The 7,459-nt window shown below is 38.2% G+C and overlaps 1 long non-coding RNA gene across 1 annotated transcript; it reads right to left on the bottom strand.

Moving 5' to 3' along the window:
* Positions 1-3,122: 3,122 nt before the first annotated feature.
* LOC307131312 lies at positions 3,123-6,049 on the bottom strand. Its single transcript, XR_013817151.1, has 7 exons — positions 5,931-6,049; positions 5,267-5,340; positions 4,951-4,998; positions 4,784-4,867; positions 4,428-4,633; positions 4,101-4,260; positions 3,123-4,002 (listed from the first exon to the last, which is right to left on the bottom strand). It is a non-coding gene; the product is annotated as an uncharacterized lncRNA (long non-coding RNA).
* Positions 6,050-7,459: the final 1,410 nt, after the last annotated feature.

The raw sequence follows: 7,459 nt of genomic DNA, 5'->3' as shown, positions 1-7,459 counted from the left end.
TCGGTCCAGGCAATCGAACCAAGTGTGAAAGCACCCTTAGAGGCATCGCGCGTTGTGGACTATTCTGAATTGATTCACAAATGTAAAAAAAAATCGATTTTCTAAATGTTGACGGAACGCGTGCACATAACAGAGACGCATGAGAGCTGAGCGAGAAATCTGAACGATTGCACCCTAGCGTATGGAAGCACGTCTATGAAGTTAAAGGGGAAAATGACCTGGACAAGAGCCACACTATATGCAAGTTGTGTCAAACTAAACTAAAATATTTTCCATACATGAAAAACCATATCACACTTTTCCAACGCTCGGTTTTTCCGGTAATGTTAGTTGCTGCCAACCAGAAAACCACAAACTCTATCACAAAATTGATAGCGGATGTTCATTTTGTGTCCAGCTGTTTTCGATTGAGGTATACAGAAAAAATGTGTCTGTGCTCAGGATTTAGTTTTAAGTCATAAGTTTTAGACTCTATTATGTATTTGTGTATAAGAGCAGCTGTATGTTATTAGTTATTCAGAATATGCTGAAGTCCACAAGCACTACTTTTGTATGAGAGCTGTTGGTACACAATTCTATATTTTTGTATTAAAGCTACACTGTGTGATATTTTCCCCCATCTAGTGGTGAAAAGGTATATGACCATCCAGTGAATTTTAGTTTCTGTTCCTCTTAATTCCGATTTCGTTTCAACTCCTACGGTGGCCGATTTAGTCCAAGATTAACATGGCTTCCAGTTCGACCTCGTCCACATTCGACAAGGTGCCTGTGGGATATTCTGTGCGCAGTGGGATGGTTGGAACTCAACTGGCCTAATTATTTGGCTAGAAAGAACTGCAGCTAATCCAGAGTGAACTTTGATGATAGTAATGTTTATTCAGTCATCCAACATAAACAGGTTTGCGTGGATATGTACATAAATGTGGTTTCTGTGAGAGAACAAATAAGGATGGTAAATATACATACACAGTTAAGAACTGTATAACTATACTTATAAGTTACATTTGTATAATGTAACCGTAAACCAGAGCTTATTGTACCATATATAGGCGCTAAAGGCAGCTGCATTAAAAGGAGCGGAGCTGCCGCAGCTGCTGCTAACAAGCGGTGTCGGATTACAAAAGTGTGTGCGGCGCTTTAACGTTAGCACTGCAGTGCGCTCTGTATAACAATTGTTAATATGCCGATCAGACCTGATACATATTTCCATCAACATACATTACAAGCAAATATTTTCTATAAACGAATAACATTGTTGATAACAAAATAACTGAATGATTATTCAAATAGGTGAGCATTACGCTATTGTACCCTATGTTGACACAAAAATACTTCTGAGGTGACATCAACTGAATTACGTGATGACACACTCTGAAACACATCTACAATGACAATAACTATTATTACTTACGGAGTTATTAACGCACAGAAATACCACACAAGGAAAAACAGACTTTTGAGGAATAAACCAGCCAGGAAAACTCTGTATAACTCTGTTACTGGAGCTGCTGAGATGAAAACTCTCTGCACATGCACCAGACAAGTCTGAACAAGTTGATGCGCACATGCACGAGGCAGAGAATTTTGTACAGTGCCATCGAGTATTAAAACCGGTTAAAACGCGAAAAGCGAAGCTTGAATTTACGGGTATGTCCCTCTTTGGCTAATGTACTTTCAAAATGGAGGGGCAACATGGCGACCACCGTTAGATCCCATTACCTTATGTATTTTCAATGGCATATTATAAACTTACGAGAATACTTTATTACTTGAAAGAAGTAAATATACATTAATGAGCACATATATTTTTGAAAGAACTAAGTGTTTTTAGCTAAGAATAGAGGAAAAAAGTTACACAGTGTAGCTTTAAAGCTGTGATTTTGGTACAACAAAATGTTTATTTTATTGTCTGAAGGATTATATTGCTCATTGCACATAACATTACTTTATGTTAGTGATTGGTTATTACTTTGTTAGTGATTCAGAATATGCTGCAGTCTGTATTAATGTAACGTACTGCTCTGAGACAGAAGGTTGAGGATCCACATGCAGCTTTATTTAAAGGGTAATCCACACTGGTAGTCAAAAACAGGCAAGAGGTCATAACAGGTAAGCAGTCCAAACAGGCAAACAAGGCAGGAGAGACAGGCAAACGGGTAATCCACGGAACAGGTAAGTAATCCAAAACCAGAGACAAGAAACCAGGGAGAATGCTCAGAAATGCAGTGATACACTAGACAAGACTTTGCAATGAATGACTGAGATAACCAGGTTTATATAGGGTGAGGTAAACAGGGTAATGAGACACAGGTGCATGTAATCAGGGATGATGAGGAGCAGTGAGTTATGTAGTTTGTGATGGAGTGACAGTCCGGGGTGGAGTGCCCTCTGGTGGTAATCACGGGCACTCACCGGTGAATTGTGACAATTCATTTACTTCAAGTATGCAGCTACAGACACACTTCCTGTTGGTTTTTTGCAATGTTGGTACATATTCTGGCCTAAATGTAATCTTCCTGTTGACTTGAAAAATCACTTCCATTTGTTTTATTAATAAAATATATTGGAAGTAAATTCATTATGGGTCATTACAAATGCTTTGCTTCAAAAGTACCAAGTGAGAAAAAAGAAAATCTGTATAGAAAAAAAAAGATGCATCGATAATCGTTTATAATCGCATCGCAGGTGAGGTGCCTAAAGATTCCCACCCCTAGTTACTGATGACATTTTCCCGTGAAACTTCTTATTTTAGTCATACTTCCAAGACGTAGTATCTGTGATTCCTACCCAGATAGCAATGAGTCGGCGGACCACCGGCGGTGATCCGGCGGCTGTAGAAGCGTCAGAATTGCGTAATCGCAAACATGTTTGACGGCGCACCGCCGGCGGCAGCCGCTTTTTAAAAGCGGCAGCCGGCTTCCTACCGCCTTCGTACCGCCGCCGGCCCGCAGGCAAACCGCCGTTCCGCCGCCTTTATACCAGAAGGCGGCCCGGCGGAGGCAAACGCTTTTTTCGAACGATCTGCCTCCGCTTATTGTGTAATAAATAATATATATATTTATTTATTATTCATATATTTGTAACATGCAGTTTATGATGGATAATAATTGAACAAACCAGATAAATTCCCATTTGGCATTTTTATTCCACATTTCAAAGTACATTAACTGTCAATGATACAAGATAATATAAATTAAATATAACAGACAATAAATAAGCTTAAATAGGCCTATAAATAACAAAAAACATTTACTAAAGAACCTGCATGTTTCCAATTAAATTTTGGTTTAAAAAAAAAAAAAAACAGCCTTACAAGCAAATTATAACACTTACAATATTTGTTAATAACAAATAGGTCAGCTCTGGGATGAAAAGAATTACCATTAAATATTATATCAAATAATGAGGATATTTGGTACCAAAGAATGTGCAGGATACCAAATAAATCGAGGTATAACATCACATTTAACAAGCCATTTCTAACAATAGCATAAATGGTAATAATTTAGAGTAAAGCTCTGGAGAAGAATAGAACAGTAGTAGAACAGAACATTATAACAAGCCTGACTATGGGTTCTCCGGTTTTCCCCGACCTCCAGAATGAGGCAGCGCAAATTGGCTTATCTTCAGTGATTTCTTGTGCGCCTATATAAAGGACAAACAACCTCGCCATCCCATATCTATCCAAGGAGCTGCCTTCAAGGCAGGGTCACAGGGAATAAAAAAAAAGTAATTTCCACAGTGAACAGTGTGGATTGGGTGAGTGTAGCCTGAAACTTCTGGCTTCTTTAGGGGTCTTGATGTTACTGACTGCAGGATAAAGAAAGGGTTCCAGGTGTCAGTAGTCAGCCTAGGTGTAAGAGGTCGGCTGTGGGTCCCTCTCAGCTGTGCGGCGTCTTTTTCCACCTTCACGATCAGATGCTCCTTTCAGGTAACGCATAGCGCTAACCTGGACCGCCTCATCAGTGGCATCCTGGGTCGCCGGGTTCTTCCGGATGGCTCCTGTAGAAAATACAGATCTGTCATTCCATGTGAATGTCATAAGGCCACACACATCTACTTAAATATATAACAAATTTATATATTTATATATATATTACTTTGAACAATGGTCTTCAGGAACATGTCTCTAAAACATGCTTTATCCCCTACACCCGTCCAGGTTGTATTAATGGAAAGGTGATTAGAGAAGATACTCTAAAGCATTCGCCACACGGTTGTCTTTAGGTCCCTCCCACATTTGATTGCCAAAAACCGAAGCTGAAAATACAAAAAAGTGTTACAAATTACATATCTCTGAAGCTTCTCATACATAAATATAAAAATGTGACAGGCTGTGATTCAGACTGTAGAATATGCAGTGTACAATCTTAAATTTTACTTTTTAGATTACCCTACAGCATTATAAACAAAATCAGCACACTTACTGGAGCTCTTTATCCTGCCTCAAACTGTTGTCAAGCAACGCCAAATGGGTTGTCTAGGGGGAGTAACAGACCCCCTGGCAGGGATAACTCTCCAAAAGACACATTGGCACTGAAATGTTGCAGCATAGTGTCCATTTTGTTGTCCATGCTATGCACAACATCGCCAAACTCTCCAAGACGTCGCAGCATTAGGGTCTGATCTGCACCTACAGGGGTTCACAGAATAAAAGAATAAAGCAGTCAGTCCTGGTCCCTCAACTACTAAACTATGACATTTACAACTAGGTCTACTACATGTACAGGTGGCCCCAGTGGGAATTAAACCAACAACCACAGGTGTTGTTTGCAAGTTGTACCTGATTGCCCAGTACGAGCAAACGTCGTCAACATTGTCCCAACTTGCTTCACCTGCTCATGAAGTGAGCCGCTGTCATCCGAAGCTACAAAATGAAAGGCATTTGGTAATTTTGGACCTACATCACAGTCAAAAAAGTAAAATTTAAGAAAGAGTGCATGTTCTCACCTGCTCGTGCATTGCTTTCCCTCAGGGCTTGGTTCTCATTCTGGAAATCTACATAAAAAATATTTTATTTTAATTATATATATATATATATATATATATATATATATATATATATATATATATATATATATATATATATATATATATATATATATATATATATATATATATATATATATCAACAACTACAGGCACAATTTTCCATACTGTTAAAGTTTCCAACATCTGCAATTTCCTGTTTGTCCATCTCAACTCCTTTCAATATTCTTCTCCTTATAGCCCAGTAACTAGACATTGTGACTAACAATTTATTTACCTTGAAAGCCGAAACGATTGTCCAACAATAGGTCTCTTGGATGAAGATAACCGATTGTGCTCTGGTCAAGGTATCTGCAAGAAAATGTGAACAAAACCGCATTAACGTTAAATACAGAATATACAGTAGCTATGCTGTGGGGGGAAAAACTGGTCAGCCAAATGTGGAACAGTAAAATGTATTCATTCAGTGTAGTGATTCAAGTAAACTGCATTGTCCTCAAACATAATAAGTACAGCAGTTCAGAGAAATAACTCATAAATGACCTTAAATGCTAGAAGAACAGTAGCAACACAGCACATGTTAGCTAACACTTGCTAAAACTGACCTAACGTTAGCAGCATGCTTGTTCGGACTAACAAAATAATTTAAATAACCTATATACATCATTCTGTTTTGTTAGAAAACACCAAAAGTTAAACTTAAGTCTTTCTAGATGTAAAGCTTTGGCTAACTTACCTACAGTAGCTAGATACATTTTAACATGTAGAACATGCTTGAACTCAGTGTGTAAAAAAGGCGAAACAGCACGTGTTAGCTAACACTGTGTATTGTGCACTATATCAGCGTGCGTGTCTGAACAAACTAATTAAAACAACCTACCGGTATATACATCAAAAATGAACATAATATTGTGTGACACAAAAAGGAAACATGTACTTACTTAAACGCTCGTAGTCGAGGATATTTTCTGATCTCCTCTCTTCAAATACTAAAACCATGTGATGAGCGGCCGCTGTTGGTAAATCTGTATGTTTTACCGGTTTGTCTTCCGTCTTTTTTAAGTATACTGCCCCTCTCGGCCGGTGGAGGTATTTTTATTTAAATTAGTACATGTATAGACAAGTACAATACAAAAAGTACAATGAGAGAAAAATAAAAATAATAAAGCATTGTGGTACAGTTCCGAATATGTAGAACAAAGAATAACAACAAATGTAACACTGTATATAAAATAAATAATAAAAATAAGAATTCTGAGATAGAAAATACTTTATAATATTAAGGCAGTCACATGAAATTGAAAAGCTTTCAGGTTTCTGTTTTTGTAAGCTTTTTGTTTTGCGACCTCATGTTTGAGAGGGTTTCAAATATTGTAAAAATCAGCTTTATAAGAGGTAATATTAGAGGGCTTCTTTTGAGTTATTCTTGTCTTATGAATGTAGAATTTTTCCTAAATAATTAATAATATATTTTTGTTTTTCAGAAAAATATGGGTTTTGAAAACAAAGTAAAATGTCATGAAGTTAGTTCTAATTTTTTGTCATGTCTATTTTAAAGTCAGTCCAAAAAGAAATAGAAAAAAGGCCAATACAAAAATAAGTGTTATCCTAAAATGAACTTTCAAACTTTCTTAACCCTCCTATTATGCTAAAAAAAAAAAAAGTATTACATCCATTATGGGTCAAATTGACCAACACTGTTTAAACACACTCGACATGCAAATAATCAAGTGAAAATTTAAATGTAATTTCCTAAACCTAACCTTATCATGGAATCAAGAGTCAAGAATCTGTTATAAACCCTAATGGCTTTGGAGCAAAAAAAACTAATATTTGATATAATTCACATATAGGCTATTATGATTTTATAATCGCTTCAAATGTGAGAACTAGTTAAAATGCTGTCAGTTCCACTCTATTTCCCAACAAGCCAAACATAGCCAACGTGGCTGGTCGAATTTGAGAGTAGAAATCCTTGTATTTCACAGCGGCTTGCCGCCAGCCGGCCGCGGTCCATTAGGCGGAGGCAACCGCCAGAGAAAATGAAGCCGGCGGCCCGCCGGCTAGTCGGCCGCGGCATCTCGCAAGAAATGGGAGTGACGTATTCGGCGGCAAACGTTTCATCACCGCCAGCGGGACGCACCTATAGCCGACAGCTTAGGGCCGGCGGCAAAAAGAAGCCGTGCCGATATTTTTTGCTATCTGGGTAAGTACAGTATCCTCACTGGTGCAGTGACTGACAACCATACAAACTCCTCAAAACATGACATTTATCCACACTTAGGAGCCGCACCGATGCACTGTAAGCATCAGTTTTAGTGCTAAGACAAAAGCTAGGATTCAACGCCCTGCAATAAAACAATACAACTCACTAATCTGGGGAGAAGAACTCACAGAAAGACTGTGGGACATCGCCCTGCCCAAACCTTCTCCCCCTCCCCATTCTCCCCTCCCTTTTCCCCCGTTTCAA

The sequence above is a fragment of the Gobio gobio genome, assembly GCF_949357685.1.
Source record: "Gobio gobio genome assembly, chromosome: 1".
NCBI classification, from domain to species: Eukaryota; Metazoa; Chordata; class Actinopteri; order Cypriniformes; family Gobionidae; genus Gobio; species Gobio gobio.
This window is presented reverse-complemented; position numbering and strand designations above follow the sequence as displayed.